Source organism: Callithrix jacchus, chromosome 13 (genome assembly GCF_049354715.1).
Source record: "Callithrix jacchus isolate 240 chromosome 13, calJac240_pri, whole genome shotgun sequence".
Lineage (NCBI taxonomy): Eukaryota > Metazoa > Chordata > Mammalia > Primates > Cebidae > Callithrix > Callithrix jacchus.
Genome location: NC_133514.1, coordinates 42,514,099 through 42,527,845, shown reverse-complemented (window position 1 = coordinate 42,527,845; position 13,747 = coordinate 42,514,099). Strand labels below are relative to the sequence as shown.

General features: G+C 39.2%; 1 long non-coding RNA gene across 1 annotated transcript; it reads right to left on the bottom strand.

Moving 5' to 3' along the window:
• Positions 1–7,612: 7,612 nt before the first annotated feature.
• Positions 7,613–13,392, bottom strand: LOC128929445 (uncharacterized). Its single transcript, XR_013525663.1, has 3 exons — positions 12,770–13,392; positions 9,175–9,230; positions 7,613–8,656 (listed from the first exon to the last, which is right to left on the bottom strand). It is a non-coding gene; the product is annotated as an uncharacterized LOC128929445 (long non-coding RNA).
• Between the last annotated feature and the right edge of the window lie 355 nt (positions 13,393–13,747).

Below are 13,747 nucleotides of genomic sequence, written 5' to 3'. Positions count from 1 at the left end.
GATGAAGTAAATGATATTGAATTAAGCAGAATGTGAATACATTAGCATAATAATGATAATTGCTTATGTAGGTAATATTGAAATTTTTCAAAAAGCTCTTACTAGACAATTTTTGCAGCATGGTCCTTCAGCACAATTTAAACCGGCTTTCAATCTCCATGTGACACTATCACAGCATGTCGCTCCGATAAGGGTACAATTCTGTAAGGCAAATCAAATGCTCTAAACTATTCTCCAACTTTTATTCACATTAGACAGACGTTTTCATGATGGCAACATCATATGTAACATACACACGATGATGCTGAATTTACATGTTGGCAAAGAGAGAAATAAATAAAAGCTCTTACTCATTTCATTTCTTAACAGACGTTTATTAATTACCTACTCATTGCCAGACCGTGTGTTGTTCACATTGCTAGAATAGGTTTGGTTACACTGATAAAAGGATTCTCCGAAGCCCTGGGGTCCACCATAGTCAAGTCATTAAGAAGAGCTCTGCCTCTTCTAGGCAAAGAGATAGTTAAATACATGACATAAAATAAAAAGAAATTATAATTTAAAAATACTATTGTAGTGACTACGTCTTACTAGAGCCTTCTGAATCTATAATATTTTAACAAGTTTCTGCATTTTATGGCATATACTGTTGATTTGTGTCACTTTTAATTCTTTAATTAAGGGCCGGGAAATGATGTTACTTGTCAGCATACTGAAGTTTTCACCTTTATATCATTCACTCATATCTTACTATGCCTTGTTTTATGCTTTAGTTCATCTATGCCCAGTGAATATGCTTTTCAAACTTCTATTACTAGGGTTGATAAAAGCAATAGATAAGAAGAAGGCTTAAAGACAATGCATTCATTCATACACACAGACACACACACACAGATTTTTTAAATGTGCAGAAATTTAAAATAGGGTAAATTGGAAAAAGAAATGTGATAAATCACACAAAAATAAATCGTGGATTTAGTAGTCTTCATATGAGTTATAGCAAGATACTTACTTGGACGCACAGAGTAGTCAGTATTTTTTGCAGCTGTTCTAAGAATTCTCACTGTTACTGCTATCTACTGTAATTCTAGAGGAGAAAGTTTTATCTCAATGGTTTAAGCCTCAATTATATAACATTTAGAGAGCTTAGCTACACTACTGTCCAACTGAAGAAGAAATTTTCAAGAATGTTTCCATTCAAACTCAGCCAAGCAGAAACAAGTGGGTGACAAGGAATAATTTTTTAAAAACATATCACATATATGGCTGGGTGTGGTGGCTCACTCCTGTAATCTCAGCACTTTGGGTGGCTGAGGCGGGTGGATCACCTGAGGTTGGGGAGTTCAAGACCAGCCTGACCAACATGGAGAAACACCGTCTCTACTAAAATTTTAAAAGTTAGCTGGGTATGGTGGCGCATGCCTGTAATCCCAGCTACTTGGGAGGCTGAGGCAGGAGAATCGCTTGAACCCAGGAGGCGAAGGTCCTGGTGAGCCAAGATTGAGCCATTGCACTCCAGCCTGGGCAACAAGAGTGAAACTCTGTCTGATATATATCACACATCTTAGGATCTATAAACACACTTTTATGTTTGGCGGGGGGCGCTACGTGAGTGACCACGGTAGGGCACAATGAAGTCTACTTAGTTTTCTTGATTCTCTTCAGTCTGTACCATTCACTGTGAGTCTCAATAGCTCCCTCATTTCATTCCCATTATCTCTGCTCTCTTCACCTCCCTTCAACCCAGGTGCTTTATCTAAGATTTCTATTGTTTGGGACAATTAGCTCTTCTTAATTATGTACGTTACAAATTGTTTGGACTCAAATATTGACCTGGATTAAAATTTTCAAAGACCACGAATGTGCTGTCCAGGTTTTCTTGCTCCTTAGTGAAAGCTTTATATCTCTCTTTATGAACAGCAAAGGAATTTAGGTTAAATACTAGGTTTAAATTTTAGGTTTAAATATTCAAGAGGAAGAGATTGAACCTACATCAACTCAGTTATGAAATTAGTGGCCTTGAAAATTACTATTTGAGAGAATAGAATGGTGCTTACCAGGGACCTCAAGGAGGGGAAAACAGGGAGATGATGGTCAAGGGGTGTAAAGTTTCATTTCTGCAAGATGAATACATTCTGAATATCAAATATGACTACAGTTCACAATATCATATCATGTACTTGAACTTTACTAAGAAGGTAGATTCTGAGTGTTCTCAGCAGAAAGGAAAATTTTTAAAAAGGAAAAGGAAGAAATAAAATGCCATGTGAGATTACAAATATGTTAGTTATCTAAATTTTAGTGGATATTTCAAAATGTACACATATGCTCAATCAAGCTGTATAATTCAAATATATACAGTTTAAAACTGTCATCTATACCTCAAAAAAGCTGGAATAAATAAAAGAAAATTCTCACAATTCCTGTATATTCTCACAAATCCACGTAGATCTACAAAGCAAAGGACTACTATACCAATATATGTAAGTCCACTCATTAGTCGTTATAATACCTACATGTCCTCCTGAATCATTTGCAGAAAACTTAGCTTGATATATTGAGAAAAATGGCAGTTTCACACTTGAATTAATAAGTAATTTTTGCTGCAATTTTAGTGCATAACCTTCCAAATTAGTACCAACCTATTCGGTCCCACAGTCACACTCCTCTCCTGCTTCCAGAATTGTGTTACCACACACAGGTTGCTGTTTGTAAAAAGGATCTAAGCGAGGCTGATTGTGAAGACACTGGGACTTCTGCTTTGAAATAAAATGTGCAAAGTCTTCGATGCTGCAGTTACTAAAGGTCTTCACACCACTGAAATGACTAAAGACACATCAAACCTCAAATTTTAATGTAAGAGTTTCCATAAACTATCTACCCTTAGAATAAACCTACATAACAGCATCCACAACAGACCAAATTCCCAACTCTGTGTCAAAGCTTTCAATCTCTGATTATGGGAAGTCAACCGTGTAAGAATGTAAATATTTTAGTGGAAGAAAATTACTAATCCATAACTTTTTATTGGCTCTCACTTGACACTGCTCTCTCTTATTTAAGCTCCTATTCTCCAAAGTGCCTCACTTCTTTTTCATTTGCCATCCTTCTTCCTCATAACTTCTAAGTGCTGGGACACCTCTGTACTAATAAAGAAAACAGGCTTTTTTTTTTTCCTTTTTTTTTTAAATTTATCTTTTTATAAATTTCTCCTTTACTTATGAAACTTAGTTTGGCTGGATATGAAATCCTAGGTTGAAAGTTCTTTTCTTTAAGGATGTCGAATATTGGCCCCCCACTCTCTTCTGGCTTGTAGGGTTTCTGCTGAGAGATCTGCTGTGAGTCTGATGGGTTTCCCTTCGTGGGTAACCTGACCTTTTGCTCTGGCTGCCCTTAGCATTTTTTTCCTTCATTTCAACCCTAGTGAATCTGATGATTCTGTGCCTTGGGGTTGCTGTTCTTGAGGGATATCTTTGTGGCTTTCTCTGTATTTCCTAGACTTCAATGTTGGCCTGCCTTGCTAGGGAACAAGGCTGGATGGAGAATAAGTCTGATGAATTGACAGAAACAGGCTTCAGAAAGTGGGTAATAACAAACTTTTCTGAACTAACAGAACTTGTTCTAACCCAATGCAAAGAAACTAAGAATGTTGAAAAAAGGTTTGATGAAATGCTGATGAGAATAAACAGCTTAGAGAGGAACATAATTGATGGAGCTGAAAAATAATGTGAGAACTTTGCAAAGCATGCACATGTTTCAATAGCCGAATTGACCAAGCAGAAGAAAGGATTTCAGAGGTTGAATATCAACTCATGAAATAAAACAAGAAGGCAAGATTAGAGAGAAAAGAGTAAAAGAAATGAACAAAGCCTCTAAGAAATATGAGATTATGTGAAAAAACCTAATCTATGTTTGATAGGTGTACCTGAATGTGATGGCGAGAATGAATCCAAGCTGGAAAACACTCTTCAGGATACTATCCAGGAAAACTTTTCCAACCTAGCAAGGCAGGCCAATATTCAAGTGCAGGAAATACAGAGAACACCACAAAGATATCCCTCAAGAACAGCAACCCTCAGGCACAGAATCGTCAGATTCACCAGGGTTGAAATAAAGGAGAAAATGCTAAGGGGAGCCAGAGTGAAAGGTCAGGTTACCCACAAAGGGAAGCCCATCAGACTCACAGCAGATCTCTCAGCAGAAACCCTACAAGCCAGAAGAGAGTGGGGGCCAATATTCAACATCCTTAAAGAGAAGAACTTTCAACCTAGGATTTCATATCCAGCCAAACTAAGTTTCATAAGCAAAGGAGAAATAAAATCTTTTACAAACAAGCAACTACTCAGAGATTTCATCACCACCAGGCCTGCTTTACAAGAGCTCCTGAAAGAAGCACTAAACATAGAAAGGAACAACCAGTACCAGCCACTCCAAAAATGTACCGAATGGTAAAGAACAGTGACACAATGAAGAAACCTCATCAACTAACAGACAAAACAACCAGCTAGCATCAAAATGGCAGGATAAAATTCACACATAATAATATTAACCCTAAATGTAAATGGGCTAAATGCCCCAATCAAAAGACACAGACTAGCAAATTAGAGAAAAAGACAAAACCCATCGGTATGCTGTATCCAGGAAACCCATCTCACATGCACGGATACACATAGGCTTAAAATAAAGGGATGGAGGAAGATTTACCAAGCAAATGGAGAGAAGAAAAAAAAAAAAAGCAGGAGTTGCAATCCTAGTCTCTGAGAAAATAGACTTTCAACCAACAAAAATCAAAAGAGACAAAGAAGAACATTACATAATGGTAAAAGGATCAATGCTACAAGAAGAGCTAAAGATCCTAAATATATACACACCCAAGACAGGAGCACCCAGATACATAAAGCAAGTTCTTAATGGCCTAGGAAATAAGAGAGGACACAAACAGATGGAGAAACATTCCATGCCCATGGTCAGGAAGAATCCGTTTTGTGAAAATGGTCATACTGCCCAAAGTAATTTATAGATTCAATGCTATCCCCATCAAGCTACCAATGACCCTCTTCACAGAACTGGAAACACCACCTTAAACTCCATGTGGAACCAAAAAACAGCCCACACAGCCAAGTCAATTCTAAGCAAAAAGAACAAGGTTGGAGGCATCACACTACCTGACTTCAAACTATACAACAAGGCTACAGTAATCAAAACAGCATGGTACTAGTACCAAAACACAGATATACACCAATGGAACAGAACGGAGGCCTCGGAGGCAACACCAAACATCTACAACCATCTGATCTTTGACAAACCTGACAAAACAAGCAATGGGGAAAGGATTCCTGTTTAATAAATGATGTTGGGAAAACTGGCTAGCAATGTCAAGAATGCAGAAACTGGACCCCTTCCTGGCACCTTACACTAAAATTAACTCCAGATGGATTAAAGACTTAAACATAAGACCTAATACCATAAAAACCCTAGAAGAAAATCGAGGCAAAACCATTCAGGACATAGGAGTAGGCAAGGACTTCATGACCAAAACACCAAAAGCATTGGCAACGAAAGCCAAAATAGACAAGTTGGACCTAATTGAACTCCAGATTTTCTGCACAGCAAAAGAAGCAATCATTAGAGTGAACTGGCAACCAACAGAATGGGAAAAAATTTTTGCAATCTAACCATCTGACAAAGGGCTAATATCCAGAACCTACAAAGAACTACAACAGATATACAAGAAAAAAACAAGCCCATTCAAAAGTGGGCAAAGGAAATGAACAGACACTTTACAAAAGAAGATATATATGAGGCCAAAAAAACATATGAAAAAATGCTCATCATCACTGGTTATTAGAGAAATGCAAATCAAAACTAAAATGAAATACCATCTCATGCCAGTTCGAATGGCGATCATTTGAAAATCTGGAGACAACAGATGCTGGAGAGGATGTGGAGAAATAGGAACACTTTTACACTGTTGGTGGGCGTGTAAATTAGTTCAACCATTGTGGAAGACAGTGTGGAGATTCCTCAAGGACCTAGAAATAGAAATTCCATTTGACCCAGCAATCCCATTCCTGGGTATATATCCAAAGGATTATAAATCGTTCTGTTATAAGGACACATGCACATCACTGTTCACTGAAGCACTGTTTACAATAGCAAAGACCTGGAACCAACCCAAACGGCCATCGATGATAGACTGGACAGGGAAACTGTGGCATGTATACACCATGGAATACTACGCAGGCATAAAAAATGATGCATTCCTGTACTTTATAGGGATATGAATGAACCTGGAAACCATCATTCTCAGCAAACTGACCCAAGAACAGAAAATCAAACACCGCATGTTCTCACTCTTAGGCAGGTGTTGAACAATGAGAACACATGGACACAGGGAGGGAGCATCACACACTGGGTTCTATGGGGGGGAACTGGGGAGGGGCAGCAGGAGGTGGAGAGTGTGGGGAGGGATAACACGGGGAGAGATGTCAGATATAGGTGATGGGTTGGAAGGCAGCAAACCACATTGCCATGTATGTACCTATGCAACAATCTTGCATGTTCTTCACATGTACCCCAAAACCTAAAATGAAACAATATATATTGTTTCATTTTAGGTTTTGGGGTACATGTGAAGAATAATGTTGGTATCAGCAAAAAAATAAAATCATTAGATCACTAATGCCTGATTAGAATACTGCAAAAGAGTTTCTCTCATGACAAAGAAAAAGCTCAATGGCAACATCTCTGAAATCTACAGATGCTGAGACTTCAGGCTGAGCCAAGGCAGGGTCAAGGAGAGTCATGCAGACAAGTTCATACTAATAAACACTCTCTGTGTAGTGATCTCATGCTTGCATTTGGCTTATCAAATCATGCATCAAATTATAAAATTATACAATAAACATATTGATAGATGTAATGTTAGATTACATGAGAGAAAGCCAGTGTAACAGTTGATTACAAGTGATATTGAGATAAATATACATCATGGGCATTAGAATATACATTTTGGTCCTGGAGTCCCTGGTCACCTCTGATAGTCAACCATTATTATTTAACAACTTAAACTTTCTTAAACGAAATACATTAAAATTACATTAAACTACATATGTAAAGTATAAAATTCAGAAATCTTACACTGCTTCTGGATTCATAATACAGACACCTCCTGAGCGCTGGCATTTGTGAATGTCATCGTAAGTGATCCCCATACTGAGGCTCAATAATTGTGCTAAAATAACTGCAAGTGATTCTAGACTTATGGTTGTGGGATGCTGAGAAAAAATAAATAAATGTACATTATTTTGTTTACTGGGAGAACAATGCAATTATTAAAGAGTCACATGATAAAATGGAATAGGCGCTCTAATAGGCTATCCCCAGATGTGCCATCCATGTTGGCATAACTCATTATAAATACAAGAAAACTATGAAAAGTAAAATCTAAAGTTTTACCAATGTGTTAAATGGATGACCCATTTGATGGCCTCAGACAAAGAAAAAAAATTGCTCCAGGAATTTATTAACTCCATATAAAAACCATTGCAGTCTTATTTGTATTCACAAAAGATAATATTTAAAGAAAAACTCATGGAAAAACATAGTGTCAAATTATGAAGAGATTATTTTAATTTGTAATTTGGTCACTACCCGAGGTTGGGAAGAGTGGTCGAAAGTGGGGGATAAAGGGGAGATGGTTTAATGAGCACAATTAAATAGAATAAGGTCTAGGATTTCTAGGACAATAGTGTTACATTGGTTAACAACACTTACAGTATATGTTAAAATAACTAAGAGTGGAATTGGAATGTTCCTAACACAAAGAAGTGATAAAGGCTTGAGGTGATGGATATTCCAATTATCCTAATTTAATCATTACACATTGTATGCCTGTACCAAAACATCACATCTCTCCAATAAATACATGTAACTATTGTGTACTCATAATAATTAAAAATTTTTAAAAATTGATTCCTTAAAGATCATATTTTATATAGACATTTCATACATGTAATTCATAAGTTAAACCATTGCATTAATTAATATTATGGTAATAATGACTGATAATAAGAATTCTGACTTTTCCATTGTTTAAATTTTATTGGGAAAACTAAAATATCTTTGTAAGATGCTTACTATAGTGCATTTTATCATACTATGACATGAATTTTGAGAAAAATCCACAAATCCTTTAAATATATCTAATAACATTTTGATGAATATACTTCATGATAGGCTTCTAGGTATACATTTTAGTTTCTTCTGTTTGCTTCTCTAAGTCAATTTTCCATCATTTTCTACCATGCTGTCTAGCCCAGGTAGATGACACAAATGGATTATGTGAGTGGGATGCTTTGCCCTTGACTTTTACCTTGAGTTATTCTAATGGAGAGAGGAGAACGAGATGTGAATGAAAGCGAAATATTTATTACCTTGTTGCAAGGGTGCTTACGTCTCTTTGAATCTTTGAAGGGAGGTCTACCTTCTCTCTGTGACTCTGATAAAATGACTCCCTTCCCTCTGTCAACACTTGGTACCAATTAAAGTTCTTTATTACTTTTGTGAAGGTACTGCAAAGCAGAGGCTCTACATTTTGCATGCACATGTATCAAAACTCCATTTGTCAAATTTCTGAACTTGAATGTACCATCCGCTTTCAGAGGGACAGTGTTAGAAAGAAGGAGGACGACATGGAGGAGGAGAAAAAGGAAAAGAAGGAAAAGTATCAGAAGAAGTCAGGGAAAAAGAAGAAGGTGAAAGAATGATTCTACTGGGAATAAAATGAAGAATTCAGCCAAATTTAAAGTGGTTAAATACTGTATTAATACTGGTGCAGTTATTTTAAACCATCTTGTTTTCAAGATATTGTAGGAAGGGCTTATTAATCAAACAATAAATGCATCTTTACACATCTTTCTCTTTTTCTCCTGTTTCCTGTTATGTGCTACAGTTCACTAAGATGGAAACAACAACATCCAATGATTTCACTTTAGGCATTTGCATAAAAGCAGGGTAATTTTGAATCTTATTTTAATGTTATTTCCTCAAACTAGTACCATCTATCTTACAAATAGAAAACATTTTCTGAAATTTATGATGTATAAAAATATTGCAGCTATGAATTCTAAAACTGACACAAAGAGAATTGATAAAATAATGATGATGACCTACTTTTGCATTAAATTCACAGTATATGGTTTCCCTTCAATTACAATTTTGTAGGATACCTGGCAGGAGAGTACATTGAAAATACAAAGAAAATGAGAAAAATGTTAGAAAGGATATATATCATTTTACATTAATGATAATCACATTCTAAAACACATTCATAAAATAAAAAGAGAAAAAATAAGAATGCTGATTTATCTTAATGGCATTTGACATTATAACTCTAAATTTCACAATAAAAATAATGAATAGAATAATTTATATACTTCATTTGTTCATTTTGAAATGTTTATGTTGATTTTTCATCCTGCAACTTCATTGAATTCATCTTTTTGATCTCACAGTTTTTTGGTGGAGTCTGGGGTTTTCTATATATAGGATCATGTCAGGTGCTAACAAAGATAATTTTACTTCCTTCTGGTTTTGGATACCGTTTATATCTTTTTCTCTGCCCTTGATAATTAGTACTCTCAGTACTATGTTGAGAGTGGGAGTTCTTGTCTTGCACCACATCTTAAAGAAACAGCTTTTCGTTCCTTTCCACTAGCTGTGATGTTAACTATGAGTTTTTCAAAACTGGCCTTAATTGTATTCAGATATCTTCCTTCCAAACTGTTAAAAGTTTTGAATCAAGAAAGGATGGAAAATCAAGTCTTCATGGAATTCTGTTTTGAGATCTCCTGGTGTTTTCATGTCCACATGCGTCTATGCTCAGATTCCTTGTTCTTACAAGGACACCAGTCATACGGTATTAGAATCCATTCTATTCTAGTAAGCTCATTTTAATTTTATTGCCCCTTTATAGACTCGGCCTCCAAATATACTTATATTCTGAGGTACCAGGGGTTAGAACTTCAACAAATAAACTCTGCTTTGGATTTGGGACACCTGTTATGAAGACTCAACTCTTTAAAGTCATTTCTCAGTTAAAATATTTTTACCATTTCCTCTTCTCTTCCCCCCATTTCAGGAATGCCAATTTCTCTCTGCTTAAGCTTCTAATTCTTACCTTTTCTCTCAGTCTTTCATATGTTGCATTTTGTCTCTTCAGTTCTCTGTTCTACTCTTAATTCCTGACTTTTATATTTTCAGACTACGTTTTCCACTTTTGGAAATTACGTTCAGTTATTTTGAAAAATCTAGTAATTTTAGGTTGAATGTTCTTTTGATTTTTAGTCTTTACTAATTGTAATAATTTAACATGTACATTGTTTCATATTATGTTTGTAGTATTTGTTGAATTAATAAGCATAACAGTCTCATTGAGTTAAAAATACTATTAATTCATTACTTTGTATCTGGCACTATTCTAGGCGAGAATAACACAGACATTAACAAAATAGACCTTTTTTTTCCTCATGAACTTGACAGTTGAAAATGGGCATTTGTTTCCTACTTTACTTATTGCAAATCACTACAACAATCAAGTTATTCTTGTTTGAAGATGTTTCTCTCCAGAGATTATCTGCTTGTTTTCTAATATAATTAACATCTCCATAGTACTTTTACATTAAAAAGCTTTCATAAAATATTGTTAAAAACCTCACTGCTGGCAGGGCGTAGTGGCTCACGCCTGTAATCCCAGCACTTTGGGAGGCCGAGGCAGGTGGATCACGAGGTCAAGAGATCGAGACCATCCTGATCAACATGGTGAAACCCCGTATCTACTAAAAATACAAGACTGGGCCACTGCACTCCAGCCTTGGTGACAGAAATAGACTTTGTCTAAAAAAAAAAAAAAAAAATTGTACTGGCTCACAACACAAAAATCAATTTGGTGCCATATAGAAGAAGCATACCTGAAACAATGTGATTCAGAAAGGCTGAAAATAGAGATGAGTAAATATATTTCCAGAGAACAGAAACAAGAGATTCTGATATAACGCAAGGTAGAATTTAGTTTCAAAAAACTTGCAGAACAGCAACACGATAACAGACAAATAAAAATTGTCTACTTTAAAATGTTAAAGGCTACAATTTACAATGAAGATATGCCAGGCACGAGTACCTACCCAAATAACACAGCAACTAACCTCTTTTTTTTTTCTTCAGTAAAACGTTTATTACTGCATATGTGTTATATTAAATTTACACGCTGATATAGAAAAGCACATACTGTTTATATTATACAGTAACTTAACATCAACAGGAATAGCAACACAAGTACTACTCATGCACAAAACATGCATAGATCGGTATACAAAAAGCAATTTCACACACTACTGCTTACCAGATATATATATATATTTTTTAAAAACACAGCCCTTCCACGTAGGATCAGTGGTCCAATCTGGACTGGAGTGCACTAATATGTTCAGGTCAATGCTTAGGTGGCATAGCGCTCAGTGAGCAATTCTGGGATTGGAGTCATGCCCAAGGGTTCTTTCATTAAAAGTGAATGTCCCTGTGCCTGAGCACCAAAATTTTATCCCCAAAGCAAATCCTCCAAGGAATAAAAGGTCGGATCGTCTACAAATTAGGGAGGGGAAAGAAGGCACCAAAATGTTAGATAAACGGCCCTAGAAGGGGTTATTGGGAACAGGGCCTAGGCACCAAGTGTGTCACAAGTTTTTGTGGATCCTTTTAAGTCCCTATCCAGGTTGCCATCTCTGGATTTAAGGTCCGGCCTCCAAGTCATGAGTCCAGTAAAAACACTTCTGAGAAGAAAACCGAATGAGGATACAGCTGAGAAATGGAGACTACAAAATACTATAGAATACAATGACTGCCCCTTGTACCTACTTCACACTATTGCATGTGATGCCCCTCAACAGGAAACCCCGCGTGGAGACACTGCCCCGAGACTCAAGGAGCAAATACAAATCCAAAAATCCCATCCACCTGACCTTGGGATCAAAAGGTCTCATCCCAACAAAACCTGAACATGAAAACCTGTACCTTGCCGGATGCAATACAAAACAGCTGGTACCACAAAACTCACTATCACCACCATTAAAACGTCAATATTTACTTCTAACTAACAAAACATTCTTTACCTTCCCTTAAAGACACTAGCATCCATAGGTGATGAAGATGAGACAATAATTTATCTTGGCTTTAATCTTAAAAAAAAAAGCATCTCATAAAAGTATTATACAAAAATCCGTCCGCCTTAGCCTCCCAAAGTGTTGGGCTAAGAGGCCAGAGCCACCGCGCCGGCCACAAACAGTCTTTTAAGAACAGGAAGTCGGGCCGGGCGCGGTGGCTCACGCCTCTAATCCCAGCACTTTGGGAGGCGGAGGCCGGTGGATCACGAGGTCAAGAGATCGAGGTTTCACCTGGTCAACATGGTGAAACACCGTCTCTACTAAAAATACAAAAAAATTAGCTGGGCATGGTGGTGCGCACCTGTAGTCCCAGCTACTCGGGAGGCTGAGGCAGAAGAATTGCTTGAACCCAAAAGGCGGAGGTTGCGGCGAGCCGAGATCCTGCCATTGCACTCCAGCCTGGGTAACAACAGCGAAAACTCTTCTCAGAAAAAAAAAAAGAACAGGAAAAAGAAAGGTAATATATATTTTAAGGCGGTCCAATTTTAGGGGAGATAATAAGCTTGGGTTAGGCGTCTGAAGTCAAAAGAAATGCGGTAAAAGAAACACACGTGCAAACTCCAGCAGGCACCAGCTAGACTTGAGTAGAGAGAGCAGGTCCACGTGGAGGTACAAGTTGGAAAGTTGCAGCTGCGAGGGAGGGCGAAGGCGGACTACACTCACGCCGTAAGCCCTCTGCTTGACAAGCAAAGTAGGCGAGACTCACGGATGCTGCTGGTGTGACGGCGGTCGTGGTAACGGTGGTGGTGGTACCGGCAGCTAACAGATCTTGAGCGTGCCAGGCCAAGCCGAGTCCTCTACGGGCAGAATGTCGCCGCTCACCGACAGCAGCCCCAAGAGGACCAGGTGATTTAGTGATCTAGCCTCCTCCCGCGGTGCCGGGCTGACTTCACCTTCTCCGGAACACACGTGCGAACCTCTGGCCCGGGAGGGAGCCGGTCTCCCGCCCTGAGGCGGGGAAGGGCTCCCCTTACCGGAGAGGGACGCGTCAGCCCAGGGGTGACCAGGGCTCGGTCTCTCCCGCCCCGCCCCGCCCCTCCCCAGGCAGCCGCCCCTCGCCCGCCAGAGGGCGACTCCGCGCGTCCCGGGCGCGCCCACCCGGCGGACTGGGGCACTCGCCTCTCCCTAGGTCCTCGCCCTGGCGGCTCGCGCGCCCGGCGGCAGCGTGCGGGACGGTGGGGGCGGGGTCACGTTGGGCGGCGTAGACAACGGCGGGCGCGCGCAAGTCCTGACCCAGCCCGGGCCCGCGGCGGCGGCAACGGCTGGAGGAAGCGGTTGCAGAGGGGTTTGGAGTCGCCGAGCCTTGCGGTCGGTGAGTAGGAGGGAGCTGGCCTTTTCCCTCAAGGTCCCCGGCCGCCTGGAGGGCCGAGATCGGGGCGCGAGTGCCGGGCTCCGGCGACCGTGCGCGGCCTAGGGTCCGGGACGCCCCGGCGACGTTGCGCCCGCGTCAGGAGGGACCATCGCCGCGCCCCGGGGATCCCCGGCCGGTGGAGCGGGTGCTCCCCGCCGGCGGTGGAAGGGTCCGCGCC